This window comes from Heterocephalus glaber, unplaced genomic scaffold (genome assembly GCF_053883595.1).
Source record: "Heterocephalus glaber isolate CG9 unplaced genomic scaffold, H.glaber_assembly_v1.0 deba00001719, whole genome shotgun sequence".
In the NCBI taxonomy this organism is placed as follows: domain Eukaryota; kingdom Metazoa; phylum Chordata; class Mammalia; order Rodentia; family Bathyergidae; genus Heterocephalus; species Heterocephalus glaber.
This window is the reverse complement of record NW_028258432.1, coordinates 5,813,194-5,836,796: the sequence shown is the minus strand read 5'-3', so window position 1 is coordinate 5,836,796 and position 23,603 is coordinate 5,813,194. Positions and strand designations below refer to the sequence as shown.

Genomic DNA, 23,603 nt, shown 5'->3' with positions numbered 1-23,603 from the left:
TTGCAGTCTCTCTCTCACTAGAGGATAGCTTCCCTGGGGCAGGGACCTGGGCTGTTTGGTTGCCAGTTGTCTCAAAAGCACCTATAGATCCTGGCATCCACAAGATGGGCATCTTCAAGGATTGTGGAATTAGTGGATTTCCATATAGTCTTTTAGTCTAACAATCTGGAAGTAGTGGGAGTAATGAGTACAGCTCACCAACTTCAACAAACAAATTTGTATCCGGTCAGGGACTTTTCTGTAGAATTTTAATATCTGGTAGGGAAACCATGGTAGCAAGTTGTTTGTAGAGTGTTGGGTAATGAGATCTTTGCATCCTTCAAACCATCCTTCTCAGGTCCCTCCATATGAGCATGGAGAGGCAGGCTACCCTGCATCCCTTGATGTGATTTAGCGATGCTTTCTGTGGTGGCAGTTCCAAAGGGGACACAGGAACTGTCCTGGAGGGCCACCTGGCACAACTTAGAAGAGAGTTTATCACCAACAACTTTTAATGCTTCTCAGTCACTGCCCTGGCCCCCAAATGAACTTCCCTAGGCCTGTCACTTTCTGACATGGTTTCCTTTCATGTTCTGAAAATCAGTTTTTAACTTCATTGTTTAAACATTAGAAAGCCTAGTCAGTGATGGTGAACCTTTTGACTACAACTCAAAACACTTATTTATCAAAAAGTGCCAACTCTTCAATTAAACTTGAATAATGAGATTTTAGTACGGAGAAAAAAACCCTCATACATTAGCATCTTTTGTCTTTAAAGAAAAACAACATGCACGCCATAGGTTTGCCACCACTGGCCTAGGTTATTTGGGGGACAGTAGAGGGCTACACCACATTATTAAAAAGCAGCGACTAATGATGAAATGCATGAGAATCAATTTTTAATTAAGTCTGCATATATACATTTTAAACTACTTTATGTATGAAGAGCTTATCGTTCAGATAATTGTAAGATTTTCAGCAAAAACCAAAAAATCTTCCAGTTTAAGTATAGTAATAGCATATAGGATGAAGGTTTTAGTCCTGAAATTTCCTTTGGTCTCTGCTTAATTCAAGCATGTAAGGCTTGTATGTGTGTGCGCACGCGCGCGTGTCCTTGCCTCCTGGGGGTGGGAGAAAAAACTGAATAGGAATCCTGTAATTGTTTGTCACTAATGTGTCCCTCACCCTATTCTCTTGTTAATGTTTCCTTCTGACTCAGATTTTCCTTTTGCTTGCTCAAGCCCGGAAAATTCAATAGCAAGCGACCCCACCTTCTCATGAATATTCAACAGCAAGGGGCTGGAAGGAAGTATGAGAGAAAAACCTCCCAAGAAATTCAACCTGGGTCGGCCCGCCCCGCCCTGAGCGCTTCCTCCGAAGCACTATAGCCCAGCCGTGTCTGCAAGCCGAGCCGCGGAACGTGCCCCGACCGAACAGCCCTCCAGAGCCGACCCGAACTCGGGCCGGCAAAGGCAGCCTCTGGGCGGATGAACCGTTCCGGGCCAGGGAGGCCCGGGATCCCCGCTCCGCGGTTCACCCGACGGGCTCAGGGCGGTCGGGGCACGCGCCCGGGACCACGTTTCTCCTCCTCTGCTGCTGCGTGACTGCCCCGCACCTGGAGCCCTGCTCGGGGCGGTCTGCACCCTCCAAACACCCCTGCGAGTGCAGGAGGGATGCCGAGGCAGGTGAGGGGTGCTTCTGTGCCGACGGTCTCCCCTCCTCACTCTTGGAGAAGGGGAACCAAGCAGCCCGTGCCTACAATCTTGTGTCCTGCCGCATTTTTTCTGAAAGGAGCGTGAGACGAGTCTACGCTCGGCGGCTCTCAGTAAGACACCTGCAGAACAGTAGGTGCCGTGAAGGTTTGAAAAGTTGCCGCGGCCCCGGCAGGTGCAGGGGCGGCGCCGAGCGGCGAGAAGGCCTGGAGCACAAAGCCCGCGCGCAGCGTTGCCCTGGCAGCGGGGGGCGGAGCCGAGTCGCAGCGTACCCTGGTTGCCTGGCAATAGAGAGGCGGGGGTGGGGGCGGGGGTGGGGGTGGGATGGCTGGAGGCCTCTGGGAACCTGGAGTCTCTGGCGGCTTCTACCGCAGCCAACAAGTCTGAGATTTCTTTAGAAGCTGGTCTCTTTGGAGGCTAATTCGCAGTCTGCGGGGGGCCACTTGTCCGGTAGCCGGGAATCAAGTGTCTAGGATGCTACCTACTTAACACGGTAATACTGTACACGTGACAGTACTTGGATGTGGTCTCTTGGGAGACATGAACAAGTTAGAAGCCAATCCTTTCCAGTTTTTTTTTTTTTAAGGTATTTTGCTTCCTCATTTTCAAGGTAGCATCTCCTGAGAAACACTGCTTTATTATTTTTTTAAATCAAATATCAAATACATAATCCAGTTTGTATCCATGAAAACAAACCGGCCTTCAGCTTTTCCAATGTAGTTACAAAATCTACACAAAAGAAAATCACATACAACAGGCAGCAAGCATTGTTATGTTTTACAATGTTTCAGATAAAACTTTCAGTGTCAGAGAGAATTTCATTTTATTTTGCCGGGAATTTTCTTCCATGTAAAAATGCCAGATAATGTTGGCTTATTTTCTCAAAGGTTGTTTTAGCTATACACTACAGGGAAAAAATGTAAGGAGTCGAATTACTGTATCTTTTCCAGAGCAGTGATTGGCAGCTGCTTTTTTCCCCCTTTTCTTGTTTTCTTCCTATAACTATAGGTAATTTTTGTTTTTGCAGAGTTTAATTGTGTTTGCCAAAGGCAGTGTTATGTTATCAGTTCTTAAGGTGTTTTCCTTCACAGTATTTGATTTTTTCTGCCTCTATTTTTTAGTTTCTATGTGTTGTTATTCATGTGTTCATGTATTCATCTGTCAAACATTCATTCATTCATTTCAGCTGTGTACAGGGTCAGATTTGAGAGGAGTAACTGGTGAGAGGGACATAGAAAGTTGAATTAGGAAAATTCACAGTTTAAGGGGAGGGAAAGGCTAGGAAACAGTTACATTATAATGCACAGACGTTCTTGGTTGGAGATGTCCATGGAACGGACCTTGCTCTTGGCCTGGGGAGGTGCACTGATGGTGATTCGTGTTGCCAAGGCAGGCATCATTGGACCCTCCATTTAAAACAGAGGAAAGTGACACCTAGAGAATTGTACTTATTTGTCTCAGGACTTAGTAAGTGGCAACACTGGAATCTAAATCTAGACATCACTGTTAGGCTGGGGGCAAAGTGGTGCGTACCCTGCCTAGCATGTGTGAGGCCCTGAGTTCAACCCCAACCACCATGAGAAACAAAACAAAGAAACTGTAACCACATGCCACTGCTGTGATGTGTGCTGCTGAAGCATTAAACCTTTTGATCCCCATGTCTCCACTAACAAAAGGACTATATTTTGATCACTCTTACTAGGGAGTGTGAATTTCTAAAATTAAAAAATCATGCAGTTATTCTTTTGTGGTTGAAATGTTTCTGAAGTCAGATATTTCTAAAGTGAGATATTGATTGCATTTCTAAAGAATGTATGTTTTTCCTATGTCAATATTCTTTTTGTTTCTAGGGTTTACTGAGAAATTAATGAGAAAATTAAAATGTCATCACTCAAATTATGTTTTAAGGACATAAAGGGCATGTGGTTTTTTTGGAGGTACTTGTGTTTTGAAGTATTTTATTTATAAAATACTATACCATTTGATTTGTTTAAAACAAATATACTACTTAGTTACTATTCGTTTTATTAACTTTCTTGGTTTTTAGTCATATTTGTTAATTTCCACTTGCAGTGATTTTGGTGAGATAAGAATGGAAATTGCTATTTGGATTTTGTTGTTGTTGTTGGAAATCAAACCAGGGACCTCATACATGCTAGGCAAGAGCACTACCACAGAGCTACACTTGAAGTCCAGAAATTGCTATCTGGAAAGTTGTCCTAGAAAGTTCAAGTGTGTACCTGGACTAACCTACACTGATGTATGGATATGTATACCCATCCAGCCTGAAAAATTTCTTTAAACTAATTTTTTAAGTGTTTGCATTGTGAAAACTTAAGGTTTTCAAATAGATTGCAAGATCCCTGAAGCCAAGGCTTTTCATGTGTTTAGAATTGTCTTCTTGGAACCAAGCACAACACTCTTCATAAATATTAACGGGGAGGAGAACCCAAAGTAACCTTTACCAGATCAGTGAACCCTAGAGTAGAAGTAACCCTTTAGTATACGATATTCACAGCCACAGACATTTCCTGTATTTGTTGATTGGTTTTTGTGTTTCACAATATCATACTACAAAATGCTAGGTACTGCTTTTTTTTTTTTTTTCAATATGTGAGAAACAGAAGCTGAGTAAAACTGAGTGACTTGGTCAGGGTCGCCCAGAAAGAGAGAGGCACATCTGATGATGTTAAGTGGCTTAGCATCAGACTGCACAGACCAAATGAGTTTCCACAGACTGGGTCTGTTTCTCACCAAACCCAAGGGAATGGAGTGCCAGGTGGCTTTCCTTCCTCTCCCCTTCCCAAGGCTCTATCTCTTTCTGAGAAGAAGGTGAGGGAAACTCTTTTGAAAGGCAAGTAATGAAAGAGGCAGGGCAGAAGAAAGGAAGGGTTGAAGCAAAAAAAACAAAAAGTGAGAGGAAAAGGAGTGAGGAAGTTGATTACAGAAGGGACTGATGCTGAAAAATGAGAGTGAAGGAAGAGGGAACCATGTAGAGTATCCAGAGTGACTTTGGTTTAGTACTCAGCTCCAGCTGCTGCACTGAAGTATCACAGACCAGGGCGCTTAAACAACAGGCAGTTATTGTCTCACGGTCCTGGGTGTTGGAAGTCCAAGGTCAAGGTGTCAGCGATGTTGGTTCCTTCTGCAGGCTCTCTACTTGGCTCACAAATGGCTGCCTTCTCCCTGTGTCCTTACATGATCTTTTCTGTGTCTGTATTGTCTGCACCCTAATATCTTCTTATAAGGACAACAGTGCTATTGGATTAGGGCCCACCTGTCTTAGTTAGTTTTCTCTTGCTGAAACAAAATACCCAGCATCCAAAGTTAAAGGGGGAAAGGTTTATTTGGCTTTCAGTTCATAGAGATTTCAGACCATAATCAGCTGGCTCCAAGGCAGGGTGGCAAAGATGCAACAGTTCATGGTGGTGGAAGCAGCAAAAGCAACAAGAGAACCTTAACAGCAATTTCCTGCCTGCCCGTATTTATCTTACCCAGATTACTGGGATTAGGGAGGTACCAAACTAGTCAGTGTATTGGTTGAGTAATCACACACTCTTAATCTCAGCATCACACACTCTAGATTCAGCCGCCTCTGAAAAGGCCCCACACCTCTGACCCCATGGCTTTGGGGGCGACATCTAGACTCAAAGTATAACATCACCCTAATGACTTGATTTTACCTTAATTAGCCTGACTCTAAATACAGACATATCCCAGGTCCTGGAGGTTGGGGCTCCAGCACATAAATGTAAAGAATAAGGAAGATGATACAGTCCCATCACTTTGAAGACACTTGATTGTTATTTCCTTTAGATTCTCTCCTAGCACAAATAAATAGCTGAGCAAATTGTCGCCATTTAAAAATAATGGTGTATTCTACTGGATGTGTTTGTTTAAAAAAAAAGATATCCAGAAATGAGTTCTACATTTAGCCTCCTTTGTACTTGATTTTCACTCTCTCTTCTACAGGACAGCTTTAAACCTTGGAAATTATAAACAAATGTAGATGAAGTTGATGACAATTTCATTTTCAACTCAAGATGACCCATCTCTGTCTATCTTGAGCTGGTGATCCGAGTCATTTTCACTGGCTTGCAGCATCAGTCTGATAAGAATGAAACAAATCTCACGTGGACATTGAAACACAATTTAAAGCTTCATTGCCATGGAGATAAACTAGGATAAACCTCTACTAGATAGCATCTTCTACATTGCCAATGAGGTGTGTTGACATAATCTTTCAGACTGTTTGTGAAAGGTAACCAAAAGAATCTAAAAGTTTTCTCTGATGCACTGAATAACTAACAATGTTATAATTAGAATGTCTTGTGAAGACTCAAGTCATGAAAATATGTGATTATGAAATAACAGGATCTAGTGAGAAGCCTGCATATCTTGTATCTGGTGCTGTGCCCTTCTCTGAACTTCACAGGAACTGTTTTTTAAGAAAAAGAATAAGGACTAGATTTCAACATGGCCAAAAATGGTTTCAGAGTTTTCTGCAATAAAAGTGTGACCATCCATCACTCATGGGAGACTCAAAATACAAGTATGCTTTTCTCCTTAGCTTCATTTATTACTTCATACTCTGCTTTCTGAAAATATGGAGTGTACTTGCCCACCATACTCTTCTTCATTTAATATTTTGTCATTTGTAAAGTGTGTTTTAATAGGTCACTTCTTGCCCTTTTTTGCAAGTAGAATCAAAACTATGTCCATTGTTCTTGGAATTTGTTTTACTATAGTCCTTCAAGACTGCCCTTTGGCTCTTGAATTGTGCAGTTGTGATTTATGTCTTCATTGCAGTTCTCCAAGTTGTTCCCCTTTGAGAATCACTCTATTTACTTCTTAGTGAGAGGCCCCAAACTCTTCTGGAACATCTATGCTGAAGAGTATTGGTCTCACGTGCTTGATGGGATTTTTTTCAAGGAATACCACAAGCTTTCAAAATGTGTTCTTTGGACACAATCCAGTAGTTTTCTTTAATGGGTGGCTTCAGAAACATGTTCTTGTGTGGAATAGCTATTGTTAATCAAGCCAAAAGAGAATGCCTGTTTCTCAGAGCAATGCATACTTAATTAGTATGGGATCAGTGCCAATACCTGAAGTTTGAAAAGCCAGTGTTAAAGTTGGCACAGTCCCTGAAGGGCAGAATCATATTTCTCCTACTTTGAGCCAGACATTTGCCAAGCTGGTCAGTTGTGCAAAGCAGCTGGCACCTTTTCAGGAGTAGGTCAATCTATGCAAGTGCTATTTCTAAAGCACCTCCTAATTAAATAGTCACCTCAAATGAAGGAACAGAAGAAGCAAAGAGTAAGTCATCCCTGGCTGTTGATAGCTTCCTCATATTTTGGCAAAGTGACATAACTGCTTTTCATTCCCCTGTGCTGCTGAAGGAGGTAGTGACATCAAGTTGGCTTAGACATTAACAAGCACTCAACAAGTATTTATCAATCATTAGTATATAATCTGTGCTGCCAGAGGCACCAGAGGATGGATCAAGGACTTTCTCCTCAAGTAGTTCATGGTAGAGACAAGAACCCAAGAAAGCAGATATGCTGGTTTATGTGCATATTCTAGATGTGCACAAACTGCCAGGAACAGTGGCTCATAGTGGGCTCCACAGCTGAGAACTATTCCACCTGGCTCAGGACTTTTCTCCAGATGCTAATCTCTTACAATTTCCCTTCACCTAATCTCCAAACCAGGCTATTTTTTTGCTTCTTCTTTTTATTTTCTTTCTTTCTTTCTTTTTTTTTTTTTTGGTGGTGCTGGAGATGGAACCCAGGGCTCCTTACTATCAGAGTGTGCTATTATTTATACCTCTGTGTTCCCTAAAAGTCTCATGCACTCAAAGGTGGGACTTTTTGGAAGACAATTGGATTATGGCACTTTATAATTGATTAGATGTTGGAGGGTAAGGTGTGATTGAAAGAAGCAGGTCAGTGGGTATGTGATTTGATAGGGTTTATCTCCCTCTCTGCCCCCCCCATCACTCTCTGTTTCCTGTCCTCTGCTCTCTGAGCAGCTTCTCCTCCACTAAGTCTCTCTGCCATGCTGTCCTTTCTTGGAGCCAGCCAGCCATGGACTGTAGATGTGAGCCAAAGTAAATCTTTTCTCCTTTAAATTGTGGGTGTCAGGTATTGTGTCTCAGCAAAGAAAAAAGTGACTACCATAGATTTTGGTACCAGAGAAGCAGAGTCATTGCTGTGACTGTTACCTGACCATGTAGTTCAGAAGCCTTTGAAAATGGTTTGTGGGAGGAGTTTGGAAACGTTTGGAGATGCAGGCTGGAGTAGTGCTGGAATGCTGTAAGCCAAGCTTGGTGGAAGATCAAGGTTGGAGCTCAGAACAGCAGAATGTTAATTAAAACAAATGGTAAAAACAAGTCTCAGGAGGTTTTTAGCTGAGAAGAAAGACTCTGTTGGTAGTTAGACTCCAGGCCATGAAAATTGTTAATATTTTGCTCATGTCCTGAGACTTTTCAGGAGACTGAGATTAAGAGTGGTAGATTAATCTGGAGGAGGAAATTTTAAGGCAGCCCAACAGTGGGGCTGTGGCATGAATACTGTTGGGGGCTTTTAGTGAGATCCACTGTGAGAAACAGGAGCAAAAAGGCCATTTGAAAAGTTTTCAGTTTTACCAGAAAGAAAGCACCTGAAAAGATATAGTAGCGGAGAGCATGATTGCTGAAAAGATTAGCATTTTTAAAAAAGCCAAGCACTTGGCTTTGGCACTATGGATCAGGAGAACAGCTAAAATGACTCAAGGGCAAGTCAGGAATCAGAAAGACCCCTCCCTTTGTAGTCTCAAATTTGCAAAAGTGAAAGGCTTTGCTTTGAGGAGACCCAGGGCACACTGCTCCAGAATGAGAATAAGAACAGCTGCCTAGGACATTACCTGGGATTTAGTTCACAGTGCTCAACCATTTAGGCACTAGAGACCTCTACAGCCATGATGCAAAAGGGCCTGGCAACTATTCAAGCTGGCAGCTCACCTTGCCATCACCCATATAGTGCTGGTTTCACAAGCAAAAATGAAGAATGCAAGAGTTGTAGTTTCAGGGAGGCTTCCACCAAGATTTCAGAAGAAGACCTGGGAGGACAGGCGATGTGCCCCTGAGAGAACAGTGTGTGAAGCTATGAGAGTGAAGCTGAAATTACTGTGGAGACCCCAGAAAGTTAGAGAAGCCAGGAACATAGAACACCTCAGGAAAACCACAAGGACTGAGCAAAGCCAGCCCAAGAGAGAGGTCATGAGGGCTATAGCCATTGATAATTCCACAGAGGCAGGGTTGTCCAAGCCATTTGAAGTTCACATCTTGCCACTGCTTGCTCTGGGTGGTAGACATGGAACTACAGGATTTAATGTTTGCCCTACTAGGTTTTGGTCTTGCTTTAGTCTCATTCCTTTCTATCCCATTCTTTCTCCTTTTTGGAATGGGAATGTTCATCCTGTGTCATTGTGCATCAGCAATGTTTAATTCTTTTTTATATTTTCAGGAGCTCACAGTTAAGAGTTTGCCTTAAGTCTCAGAGCAGACTTTGGATTTAGTCTTTTCAACAATGTTGGAATTATTAAAATATTGATGACACTTAGAGATGGACTAAATGCATTTTTCATAAAAAGATATGGATGAGCCTTGAGGGGCCAGGGGCAGAATGTTATGGTTTATATCTAGATATCCCCCCAAAGTCTTACACACTCAGACGTGAGGTTTGGGGAGGTGATTGGGTTAGGGGGCTTTATAAGCAAATGGATGTTAAAAGGTGGGATCTGATAGGAAGAAGCAGGTGAGTACGGACAAGACTTAGTAGTGGGATTTATCTCCTTCCTGGCTCCTCCCTGCACTCTCTGCTTTCTGTCCACCATCCTGTGAGCAGCTATAGCTCTACTATGCCCCTATGCCATGCCATCCTTTCTGAAATGTGAGCCAAAGTAAACTTCTCCTCCTTCAAATTGCAAGTGTGAGGTATTTTGTCCCAGAATAAGAAAAGTGACTGAGAGTCTTATTCCAATCCAGCCATGAATAATTTTTATTATTTTGGTATGTACTTGTGATATATCATAACAACATTTGCTTAAGGAGTTGGTACATGTACATGTGCCTCCTGATCGGTTTTGCTCCCCTCTCAATTTTTCCTCTCCCTGCCTCCCTCAGATCCCTAGACTCCGTAGAGTCTACCTCCCTGTTTCCTACCATTTCTCTTTTATTTTGCTCTTTAAATTGTTTATATTTTGGGTTTCTCATCTAAGAGAAACTATGCAATATTTATCCTTCTGTGTCTGCTTTATTTCACTTAGCATTATTATCTCAAGATCCATCTATTGTCCAATAAATACTAGAATTTATATTTTTTGGATGAGTAGTACAACTCATATAAATCACATTTTCTTTATTCCTTCATCTGTTGATGGGCATATAAGTTGCTTTCATAATTTACTTATTGTGAATTGTGCTGCTATAAACATGGATAAGCATGTTTTACTGTAATATGATGACTTTAACTCTTTTGGGAAGATATCCAGATATTTGAGCAGATATTCCCTCTTTGGGAAGATATCCTTTTGGGTTAAATGAACTTTCTATTTTCAGTTTCTTGAGGAATCTCCATAGTGATTTCCATGGTGATTTTATTAGTTTGCATTTCCACCAACAATGTAGAATGTTCATTTTTTGCCACAACTTCACCAGTGTTTATTGGTTTTTGAATTCTTTATGATAGCCATTCTTTTTAAAAAAAAATAATTTCTCCAAAACATGGAGAATAGAAGCTTTATTTTAAAAAGCAAACACAAAAGATTGGTATAAATCCAAAAGGTTTAAATGCTTCCATTTTGAGTAATTCAATTCAGAATCTATATGTTTGTTCCCAGAAACTAACATATCACTTGTCTCTATAAAGGAAAATGAATTCTAAAAATTAACATGGCTTTTCAGTATTTCAAATCTCAGTATTATATAAAAACCTAAAGGGACCCATTATATCCAATAGCTTTAAAAGATAAGCTAAAGACGCTGTAATCAACATTACCAATGTTGGACAGGCCTGTTTAATATATACACAGGGAAAATACATACATTCTATGATTTTTTAATAAAATAACAAGTAAGGAGTAGATATAGGAGATGTAGAAGGGGAAAGAGAATTTAAAAAGTCCTTCTCTTCGGTAATTTTTACTTCAGAATCATCAAAACTCAGCCACTGCCCCTCATATTCCTTTAAACTTTGCACTACACAGGAAATTTTGTTCCCAAATCCACTCATGTAAATGCCTGTTTGGTCACTGGATTCCTTGTTTCTGTGCATTTCATGGGTCCCATTAGTACCATTAGTCTCAGAACTTCTACCTTCAGCAAATGTTGCACTGGCAGCCTTATCAGGATTAAAGGCTTTGTTGCAGAGCTCATAATCTGCTTTGCTCTTTTGTCTTCCAAGAAGTCCAATAGCTTCTACATTTTTTTTGTTCAAAACTTCACTTGGCTGTGTATTTCCACCAACTCTCATAGACACTTCTTCATCATCATAATTTTCAACTGTGCCCCTTGCTTCCTCCTCATTCAGTGGCTCTGGCTACTCACTTCACACATCTGGTCAACCACAAAATTCTCCTTGTCCAGGTCTAAACTGTTGAGGTCAATGACTTTGACAGAAGCAGTGTAATGCCCACTGCTAATTATAATGCCACTGTGCATTACAACTGCAAATAATCTATAGCTGTCATTGGTTGGCCTTGTGCACCATTCTTCTAGAGACAACTTAAGAGGTGCCATTATGGGAGTGTTGATATTCTAAAGTCCTCCACCTTAACAATCAAACTCCAAGCCACTAGCAGCAAAGCACCTCAAATTAATGGTAATAGCTTCAGGCATTTTGTTAAACAGAAGACTTCATTCAGCTTCAGTGTAATGATGGCAATTTTCACAAAAATATTTATCTTCTCCTACAATCCTCTCCACCGAAGCAAACTGTGAAATTGCCAATAAAGGTCTTCATTTCTGTTTTGGGCTCTGGAGAAATTTCATAACTCTCCTCTATTTTGGAAAGCTCATCTTCTTGTATTGGTACACTGATGTCCTGGAAATCTCTTCTTTTTGTCAGACTTTCACATTCCAAGCAATGAGTCCTTAATACCAGCTGACCTTAAAATAATTTTTCTACTAGTTGAAAATCAATTTGCTCTGCAGCTTTGTATATGGGCTTAACTTCATTAACATCTATAGGTTTGATGTCTTCTGGAGATTCAAGACCACAACCATGAGTTGTAGTGTCACATTCGTACTTCTCGAAGTCCTCTTCAAGATCAGACTCACTTTCTTTAGACTGTCCTTTGGATCCTTGATTTCCTATTAATTTTCCCAGACTACAGAATTTAGAAAGAATGCTGGGTTGCTTCATTGCAGACTAACCAATTTATTTTAACTCTTGACTTCCTTTGTGAGGGTCTTATGCTCTCACTTTCAGAAACAAACTTGGGGATTACTTTAGGAGGACTCTCCAGTGTATCCCCAGTAGCTTTTCTTTTTGATCTCGTTTGTCTCCGGTTCTCATCCAATGACTGGTGTTCCTTGGAAACTGATGTTTCCAAACTTTCGTGTTACCAAATTGAGTGTCACTTTTTCTTTTCCCATTCCCTTTTGGAGGTTTTTCTTTATAGTCCTCAGAATTCTTCATATTATCCATTTCCATGCTGTTAATTACACTCACTTCCTCTTTCTGATGATGTTTTTCTCCTACCTTTGTAGATAATTCTGTCACATTTTTTACTTCTTTTTTTAGGAGTTGGCATGTTTCTTGAATATTTCCCAAAATACACTGTAATACTTCCTGTGCATCATGCTGTAGATATCCTTCGTACAGAGGGTTGGGTTCCCTGAGTGTGTTAAGCAATTGTCTTGGCTGAGTAGCAAGCTCATCAGTGTATTTCTCTGGATTTAGAAGGAAACTAGCCTGAAGCAGTTCCACTGAAATGGTTAAGGACTGTAAACTGCATATAAGTTCATAACTTGCCAAAGAATCTTCTTTGGAATTTATCTTGTCTTTTTGATTGGCTTCATCCTTTAGTGCCTCTTTCTTCTTTGAAATAATATTAAATAAGTGCTTCACTCCAGATTTAAAACCAGAACAAAAATATAATACCTGAAGTATACTACTAAGATCACAAGTATTGCCAAGATTATTCAGTCCCACAAACGGCAGCAAATTTTCTCTCTTCTCACAGTTTATAGGTGAGGACTGTGCTGCAGGAACAACTTGGTCAATTTCTGATCCTCTATATTCAGAAGCTTTTCCCTCATTTTCTCGGAGTCTGTAAAATCTAAGGCTCTCTTAGTTTCCTTTTTCTGAAAAAACTTCAAGGAAAGTCTGTTTTTCTTAGATGGACTACCTCATGAAAGCATATTACTTTCACTAGGTACGACACTGAGCATTTTCTTTCCAAATCCCAAGGACCTGACAGGAATTTATAGAGGGCAATTGTAATCAGCAATTTTATCCAGTCATGGCCCCGCCCACCACGCGCACAGGCAGCCTCCGAGCCAGTCCTGGCTTGGCAGGCGCTCACATCCGGGTTGGCGTCCTCCATGCCTCTCCTGAGCCTCGAGGTCCCTGCACCGCTCCCCCGCCGCCCTGAGAGCTATTCTTATTCAGGTAAGATGGAATCTCAGTATTATTTTGATTTGCATTTTTCTATTGACCAAAGATGTTGAACATTTTTTTTCATGTACTTATTGGCCATTTGCTCATTGTCTACTCATTTCAATTGCCCATTTTTGATTGGGCCTTTTATTTGGGGGACTCTTCTTCAGTGATTTATGTACAGTGGTACCTCGGTTAACGAACTTAATTCTTTCCATGATTCTGGTGGCAAACTAAAGTGGTCGTGAACCAAATCAAATTCAACAGTTAGGTTCAATGTTGACAGTAGGGGAAGTTTGAATTGGTTCATGACCACTTTAGTTTGCCACCAGAATCATGGAAAGAACTAAGTTCATGAACTGAGGTACCACTGTGTTCCAAATATTAGTCCACTGTCTGAGGGTTAGCTGAAAAAAAAAATTTTCCCTTTGTGCAGGTTGTATTTTCACTTTATTTCCTTTGCTGTGCAGAAAAATTTTAATTTAATATAATCTCATTTGATCTTTACTATTATTTTTTGTGTAATTGGAGTTCTGTTCAGAAAGTCCTTACCTGTACCCATATCTTCAAGGTTTGTACCTATTTTATCTTGCAACAGATTCAGTATTGCTGTTTTTATATCTAGGACTCTGATCCATTTAAATTTGATTTTAGTACACAGAGAGTTATGGGTCTAGATTTAGTCTTCTGCACATGGATAACCAGTTTTCCCAACACCATTTGTTAAAGAAGCTACCTCTGTCCAGTGTATGTTTTTGGTCCATTTGTCAAAAATCAGATGGTTGTTCTAATCTGTTTCATTGATCCTCGGGTCTGTTTCTTTGCCAGTACCATGCTGTTTTTATCACAGTAGCTTTGTAGTATAGTTTCAAATTGGGGGTTGTGATACCTCCTATCTTGTCTTTGTTGCCTGGAATTGGTTGTGCTATTCTAGGTCTCTTCTGCTTCCAAATGAATTTTTGGATGATTTTTGCTAATTCTGTGAAATATTCTATTTGAATTTCAATCAGGATTGCATTGAATCTATATAGCAGTTTTGAAAGTATGGCCATTTTCACTATGTTGGTTCTTCTTACCCAAGAACAAGGGATGTCTTTCCACTTTCTGATATCCTCTTTGATCACTTTTTTCAGAGTGCTGTAATTTTCAAAGTTGAGGTCTTTTATCTTCTTTATTAGATTGATTCCTAGATATTTCATTTTTTGGATGCTATTATGAAAGGAATTGTTTTCGCAATTTCTCTCTCAGTGAGTCTGTTATTCATGTACAAGTAGGCTATTGATTTTTGAGTGTTGACCTTGTATCCAGCTACTCTACTGAATTTGGTTATTAAGTCTAGAAGTCTTTTGGTGGAATTTTGGGGGTCTTCTATGTAGAGTATCATCAGCAAATAATGACAGTTTAATTTCTTCCTTTCCTATCTTTATTCCTTTTATTTCTTTCTCTTATCAAATTGTCATGGCTAATATTTCCAGAACTAAGACTGGCAGGTCTGCGCACACCCTACTGAGGTCGCGAGTCACATGGAACACGCCAAATCAGCCCAGTGCAGACAGGCAGCCACCTGGTTTCACACTACAAAGAAGCAGAGGACAACAGACCACCAGACCATGGTACTGAGTCCCACTGCTCCCGGCCCGGAGGTAGGGGCTTCTGAGCCACCTTCCCACTGCTCCTGGTCCAGAGGAAGGGGCTTCCTAGCCACCATCCCTCCCGATGCTCCCAGCCCACAGGAAACAGCATTTGGGCCACCATCCCTACTGCTGCTCCTGGCCCCTGTCCCACCTGTCCCAGCTCAGAGGAGGTAATCCGTGCAGGCGCCAACAGCCTCCCCCAGTTGAAATGAGAAAACAAGTAAATAAGTCTCAAAACCACACTTCCAGACCACCTACAGCAACCCCAAAGGGAAATGAGATGGAACACTCTGATACTCAACCACCTGGACCCACTGAACTAGCAACAAAAGGGGATCTGGAAAAAAATGAAATCAGAAATAATTTCTCAGATAACAGGAGAAATTGTGCTCCTAGTGCAAGACATGATTAATAAATCTAGAGAGGAACTGAGGAACATGATGGAATCCCAACAAAGGAAAAAAATGGAATCCATAAAACAGGTGCAAATAGATTTCCAGGAGATGAAAAGCTCCGTTGAAAGTCTACACAGCAGAACAAGCCAATGTGAGGACAGAACTTCAGATATAGAAGATAAGATTGCAATTAATGACCAGGAAAAGAAAAATTGCTTCAAAATTATAAGGGAACATGAGAAATCAATCCAACAGCTGCTAGATGATGCAAAGAAGAATAACATAAGACTGATTGGCTCAATGAAGAAACAGGAGAGAATGGAGATGACATAAAAAAATCTCTTCACAGAAATAATGGCAGAAAACTTCCAAAGCAGGGGAAAAGAGCTTGACATACAGATAAGTGAGGCATATAGGACTCAAAATAGAAAATCTACACATAAGCATATAATTGTTAAGATTCCAGAAACTCAACAGAAGAACAAAGTTCTGCAAGCAGTTAGAGAAAAGACTCAAATCACATACAAAGGAAAGCCCATCAGAATCACAGCAGACTTCTCAACACAAGCCATCAAGGCAAGAAGAGCTTGGAGTGACGTATTCCAAGCCCTAAAAGAAAACAGCCTCCAACCCAGATTGATGTACCCTGCAAAACTATCTTTCAAAATTGATGGAGAAATAAGATACATTCATAGCAAAGAGCACCTTAGGAACTTCATGAATACCAAACCAGCACTCCAAAGAATTTTACACAATATCCTAGGAACAGACATTGAGGATCACAACCCCAGGAAGCAAAGCAGAAGGAACCCATCTGGCATGACAAGAAATTAAATGTAGAGGGGGAGAACCCAACAAAAAGAAAAAGTCATGGCAATGACAAGTCAATAAGTTTCAGTAATAACCATCAACGTTAATGGTCTCAATTCACCAATCAAAAGAAATAGACTGGAAGAATGGGTCAAGAAGGAAAATCCAACAATATGCTGCATACAAGAAACACACTTAATTCAAAAGGAAACTCACAGACTGAAAGTTAAAGGGTGGAAAACAATACTCCATGTGACGGGAACTCCCAAAAAAAGCAGGAGTAGCTATCCTCTCTACAGATCAAGTATATTTCAAACCAACACTGATTAAGAGAGACAAAGAAGGACACTACATTCTTGTAAAGGGAAGAATCCAAGAGGAAGAGATGACAAGCATAAACATCTATGCACCAAATACTAGTGCACCCAACTATATAAAACAAATACTAACAGACATGAAAAGTCATATATGCACTAATACAGTTGTAGTGGGGGACCTCAACACCCCACTGTCAAAAATAGATAGATCAACTAGACAAAAAATAAGTAATGAAATACTAGAACTCAATCGAACTCTTGAACAAATGAACTTAACAGATGTTTACAGAGTCTTCCACCCCACAAAATCAGAATACACATTCTTTTCAGCTGCACATGGGTCATTCTCCAAAATAGACCACATACTCACACATAGAACATGTTTAAGTCAGTGCAAAGGAATTGAAGTTATCCCCTGTATATTATCAGACCATAGTGTGATGAAATTGGAGATCCATAGCAAAAGAAACTCAAAAAATTTCATAAACACGTGGAAATTGAACAACACACTTCTGAATAACCAATGGGTCACAGAGGAAATTAAAGAAGAAATCAGACAGTTCCTTCAATTAAATGACAATGACAATACAACATATCGGAATCTATGGGACACAATGAAAGCAGTCTTATGAGGGAAATTCATAACAGTGAATACGCATATTAGGAAAACAGAACAAGCCAAATTTAACAACCTGATGCTGAAATTCAAGCTTCTAGAAAAAGAAGAGGAGGACAACCCCAAAGCTCATACAAGGGAGGAAATTCTAAAGATCAGAGGAGAAATCAATGCAATGGAGACTAAGAGAACGATACAAAAAATCAATGCAGCCAAGAGTTGGTTCTTCCAAAGAATCAACAAAATTGACAAACCCTTAGCCAACCTTGTCAGAAAAAGGAAAGAAAAGGCCCAAATCCATGCAATTAGGAATGAAAAGGGTGAAATTACAACAGACCCAGCAGAAATCCAGAAGATCATCAATACCTACTTCCAGAACCTATACCCAACAAGATGGACAACACAGAAGAAATGGACAGATTCCTAGATACATATGAATTACCAAAGTTGAACTAAGAAGACCTAAAAATTCTGAACAACCCAGTATCAACCAATGAAATTGAAAAGGTAATTAAAAACTTATCACCTAAGAAAAGCCCAGGCCCTGATGGCTTCACTGCTGAATTCTACAAGACATTTAGAGAGGAATTACTGCCACTACTGTTTAAACTCTTCAGTGAAATTGAAAGGAAAGCAATACTCCCAGATTCATTCCTGGAAGCAAGCATCACCTTGATCCCCAAAGCAGAGAAAGACCCAACCGAAAAGGAGAACTATAGGCCAATCTCACTAATGAACATAGATGCAAAAATCCTTAATAAGAGAATGGCAAACAGAATGCAGAAGATCATCAAGAAGATCATACACCCTGATCAAGTGGGATTAATCCCAGGGATGCAGGGATGGTTCAATACATGAAAATCAATCAATGTAACACACTATATCAATAGAGCCAAGGACAAAAACCATATGATTATCTCCATAGACACAGAAAAAGCATTTGACAAAATCCAACATGCATTTATGATAAAAACCCTCCAAAAAATTGGAATAGATGGTCTCTACCTCAAACTGATAAAAGCCATCTATGAAAAACCAACAGCCAATGTCATAATAAATGGTCAAAAATTGAAATCCTTCACACTAAAATCAGGAAAGAGACAAGGATGTCCACTATCACCACTCTTGTTCAATATAGTTGTGGAAACATTAGCCATGGGAATTAGACAAGAGAAAGAAATAAAAGGAATAAAGATAGGTAATGAAGAAGTCAAATTGTCATTATTTGCAGATGACATGATACTCTATATAGAAGACCCTAAGAACTCCACCAAAAGTCTTCTAGACTTAATAACCAAATTCAGTCAAGTAGCTGGTTACAAGGTCAGCACACAAAAATCAATAGCTTTCCTCTACATGAATGACAGACTCACTGAGAGAGAAATAGGGCAAATAATTCCTTTCACAATAGCATCCAAAAAACTGAAATACCTAGGAATCAACCTAACAAAAGAAATCAAAGACCTCTTCTCTGAAAACGATGGCACTCTGAAAAGAGAGATTGAAGATGATATCAGAAAATGGACAGACATCCCCTGCTCCTTGGTAGGAAGGATTAATATAGTGAAAATGGCCATGCTTCAAAAACTGCTATATAGATTTAATGCAATTTCAATTGCGATCCCAGCAGCATACTTCATGGACCTTGAGAAAACAATCCAAAAATTCCTTTGGAACAAGAAGAGACCCAGAATAGCAAAAGCAATTCTAGGTAACAGAGACATGGCAGGGGGTATCACAATCCCCAACCTACAACTCTACTACAAAGCTACTGTGATAAAAACAGCATGGTACTGACAAACAGACTTGAGGACCAGCAGAACAGATTAGAAGATGCAGAAAGAACACCAGACACACTCAGCCATCTCATCTTTGACAAAGGAGTCAAACACCCTCACTGGAGGAAAGATAGCCTCTTTAATAAATGATGCTGGAAAAATTGGGCTTCAACCTGTCAAAGATTAAAACTAGACCTGTATCTCTCACCATGCACTAAACTAAAATCAAAATGGATTAAAGATCTAAATATTAAAATAGAAACTCTGAACCAGTTGGAACAGAGGTTAGGTAGAACCCTTGAAGACATCAGTGTAGGAAAAGATTTATGAACAAAACCTCAGTTTCCCGTGAACTAGCACAAACAATCAACAAGTGGGATCTCTTCTTGTTAAAAGGCTTCTGCACAGCAAGAGAAACCACCAGCAGTGTGAAGAGACAACCCACAATGTGGGAAAAAATCTTCACCTGCTCTTCTTCAGACAAAAGTCTACTATCTCGAATCTATAAAGAACTTAAAAAGATCAGACCTCCCAAATTTAAAGACCCATTCTGAAAATGGGCATCTGAAATGAACAGACATTTCTCAGACAAAGAAGTAGAAATAACAAATAAATACATGAAAAAATGTTCAACATCACTGGTCATTCAAGAGATGCAAATGAAAACAACACTGAGATTCCGCTTCACTCCAGAAAGAATGGCTGCTATCATGAAATCAACCAATGACAAATGGTGGTGGGGCTGTGGGGAAAGAGGAACCCTGCTCCACTGCTGGTGGGAGTGTAGACTGGTGCAAGGACTGTGGAAATCAGTATGGAGATACCTCAAAGAAGTGGGAGTGGAAGTCCCATTTGACCCTGCTATTCCCCTGCTGGGGATCTTCCCCAAAGAATTAAAAGAACCACACCACAATGATATATGTATGCCCATGTTCATAGCAGCACAGTTTGTGATAGCTAAAACTTGGAAACAGCCCAAATGCCCATCAACTGGAGACTGGTTAAAGAAAATGCATTTTCTAAATAAAATGGAATACTACTCAGCCATAAAAAATGAGAAATTAGAGACATTTATAGCTAAGTGGATGCACATTGAGGCAATACTCTTAAGTGAAATAAATAGGACTCACATGTATAAATACAGAATAATTTCTCTGGTGTGAGAAACTGAAAATGTAAATAAGGACTTAAATGTATAATAGGTAATGTGAAATAGGAAGAAAAGCGGCAAAGGAGAAGGAAGTGGGAGGCTAGGGGAAAAGATAGAAGGGAATGGGATTAATATGAGAAAATGGAAAAATAGGAACAAAATCTTTGTAAATAGGGAGGACTGGAGGGGTTGAAGGGAGGGCTGGGCAAGGGTGGAAAATAAGAACCAAGAGAGACTATGTAAAGGTGCAAATTTCCAATGATGAATGTCATTATATTGTATACCTAAAATGTACAAATGATTTGAATGAATAATTGATAATGCAAAATAGGAAGAAAAGGTCCAAAGGGGTAGGGGTAGTGGGAGGGGCAGGGGAAAGTCAAGAAGGGAAAGGAAAAATGCTGAGCAATGGAAAAAATGGAAATGAAGTCTTTGTAAATAGGGAAGGGTGGAGGGGGTGAAGGGAGGGTTAGGAAAGGGGGAAAAGTTAGAACCAAGGTGCATTATGTAAAGGTACAATTCCCAATGAGAAATGTAATTGTGTCGTATACCTACAATGTACCAATAAAAGAATTTAATAAAATGCAAAAAAATAAAAATTAAAAAAATAAGAAAAAAAAATTCCAGAACTATATTGAACAGGAGTGGTGATAGTGGTCATCCTTGTCTTGTTCCTGATTTCAGTGTGAAAGCTTTCAATTTTTAACCATTTAGTATGATGTTGGTTGTTGGCTTTTCATAGATGGCTTTTATCAGATTGAGATAGAGACCATCTATTCCAATTTTCTGTAGGGCTTTTTTTTTTTTTTATTGCCATGAATGGGTGTTAGATTTTGTCAAATGCTTTTTCTGCATCTATTGAGATGAACATATGGTTTTTGTCCTTGACTCTGTTAATATAGTGTATTCCATTTATTTGTTTGTGTCTGTTAAACCATCCTTGCATCCTTAGGATGAATCCTACTTGGTCGGGGTGTATGATCTTCCTAATCCTCTGTATTCTGTTTGCCAGTATCTTATTGAGGATATTTGCATCTATGTTTATTATGGAGATTGACCTGTAGTTCTCTTTTTCGGTTGGATCTTTTTCTGCTTTCAGAATCAAGGTAATGCTTGCTTCCAGGAATGAATTTGGGAGTATTGTTTCCTTTTCAATTTCATTAAAGAGTTTGAGCAGTAGTGGCATTAGCTGTTTCCTAAATTTCTAGTAGAATTCAGCAGTGAAGCCATCAGGACCTGGGGTTTTCTTTGTTGGTAAATTTTTAATTACATTTTCAATTTCATTGATTGATATTGGGTTGTTTAGAATTTTTGTATCTTCTTCATTCAACTTTGTAATTCATACTAGAAATCTATTTCTTGTTATCTAGATATCTATTTCTTCTGTGTTTTCCATCATTGGAGTATAGATTCTCAAAGTAGGTACTGATAATCCTCTGGATATCTGCTGGATCTGTTGTAATTTCAACTTTTTAATTCCTAATTGCATGGATTTGAGCCTTTTCTTTCCTACTTTTTTTTCCCCCATTAACTTCATTGGTACATTTTAGGTATAAAATGCAGTTACATTCATCATTCGGATCTTGTACCATTACATGAGTCTCTTGGTTATTATTTTTTCCCCCTTCCCTTGCCCTCCCTTCACCCCATCCACCCTTCCCTATTTGCAAAGGCCTTGTTTCCATTTTTTCCTCTTCTCATATTTTTTCCTTTCCCTTTTTTCCCTTCCCCTACCCCTCACAATTCCCCTGCTCTTTTAGACCTTTTCTTCCTGTTACACAATATCAGTTATACATTTTTTAAATTATAATATTAAGATCTAGGAGACATTACCACAGATTTTACAGAATTTAAAATGATATAGAAAGCATATTACAAAAATCTTTTTTGAAATAAATTTGACAACTTCTAAGAAGTAACTTAGAAGACAAATTAATGAAACTAACTCTGGAGGAAATATAAAATTTGAATAGCACCTATTAAAGAAAGTATATTCCTAGCTTGAAAACCTACCTATATGACAACAGCAGGCTCATATACATTTTAACTGATAAATTATATCAAACATTTAAAGCAGAAAAAAGGAACACTTCTCCCCTCATTTTAGGAAATCAATATTGTGCTAATATTAAAACTGGATAAAGATAATAGAAGAAAAAAGTGTGAACATAGATAGAAATTTGTTTAACAAAACAAACTCTTAGAAGTCAGATCTGGCAGGATGTAGAAAGTGGTTTTATTTTAGGGATGGCAGTGTTGGTTCAGCATTGGAAGATCCACTCCCAAAAGTCATCATTTTAACAGAGGAAAGGAGAAAGCCATATGATCCTGTCACTAGTTGGAGAAAGAGTATTGGACTAAATTCTACAGCTGTTCATGGTAAAAGCTATCAGGAGACTAGAAGTAGAACAGAACCTTCTCAACAGATGAAAGACATGTACTCCATGCTTCCCACAAAAACTCCTTCTATGAATGGAGACGATGCAATGCTTTCTCATTAAGGTGGGGAACAAGGGCAAATATGCCTACTCTTCATCTGTCCATTAGACTTTGAAACATAGATCTAAACCCAAATAGTCTGGCAATAAAATGACACAACTAGGATAGGATTGGCACAACAGAAGCAAAATCTTTATATATAGATGAAAATGAAATGATCATCTACAGAGAAAATACTAAGAAATCTCTAGGTGCCCCTAGAACTTGTACTTGAATTTGGCAGGATTAGAAAACACAAGGTTTATATAAAAATTCAGATCTGTGTACACTTGCTATAAATGAAGAACTGGATATTGAAATTTAAAAGTTATGTAGGAGTACAAAGGACCTAGAAAAGCCAAAAACAAAAACAAAAACAGTGTTGGGAGACATTTAGCACCCAATTTTAGGACTTCTTCTAAAGCTACAGTAATCAAGGCAGTGTTGGTGTAAGGAAAGACATATAGATCATTGGAATAAAACAGAGAATCTAGAAATAGAACCACACATATATGGTCCACTGAGTTTTGAAAGATTATTTAACATTAGCATTTTATAGAATATAAACTCGATTCAAGACCCAAGGAAGAGATAGTGTCTTCAGCAAACAGCACTAGAACACCTGGTACCCGTATATAAAAAATTAACCTCAGCCCTTTTTTTCCATACATGAAAATAACTTGAAGGGATCTATGAACCTAAATAAGAAAGCCTAAAAGTATAAAACTTTAAGAAATTATAAGGGAAAAAGTTTATGAATTCAGGGTAGGCAAGAACTACCTAGGATACAAAAACCATGATGTATAAAAGAAAAAAAATTGATAAATGAGATCCCATCAAAATTTAGAACTTTAAATGACATCATTAAAATGAGAAGTAGTCTTTAAACAGACCATATTTACAATGCATATAACCTATGACCAGAATATATAAAGAACTCTTACAGCTCATTAATAGACAACCCAATTAAAAAGTAGACATAAGAAGATGATAAATAGCCAATATAGCATAAGGAATGATGTGCAACACTAGAATCAGAAAAATACTAATCAGTACAATAACAAGATTGAATTATACACTCATTAGAGAGAT

At 39.2% G+C, this 23,603-nt stretch overlaps 1 protein-coding gene and 1 pseudogene across 1 annotated transcript in view; one reads left to right on the top strand and one right to left on the bottom strand.

Moving 5' to 3' along the window:
- The first annotated feature begins 1,124 nt into the window (after nucleotides 1-1,124).
- LOC101724694 (uncharacterized) overlaps nucleotides 1,125-23,603 on the top strand; it is a 115,749-nt gene continuing 93,270 nt past the window's right edge. Inside the window, exon 1 of the transcript XR_015446636.1 lies at nucleotides 1,125-1,664. The gene's annotated coding sequence lies outside the window, so the exon portion shown is untranslated. The remainder of the gene's footprint in view (nucleotides 1,665-23,603) is intronic.
- LOC101704591 (ubiquitin carboxyl-terminal hydrolase 1 pseudogene) lies at nucleotides 1,802-12,527 on the bottom strand (annotated as a pseudogene).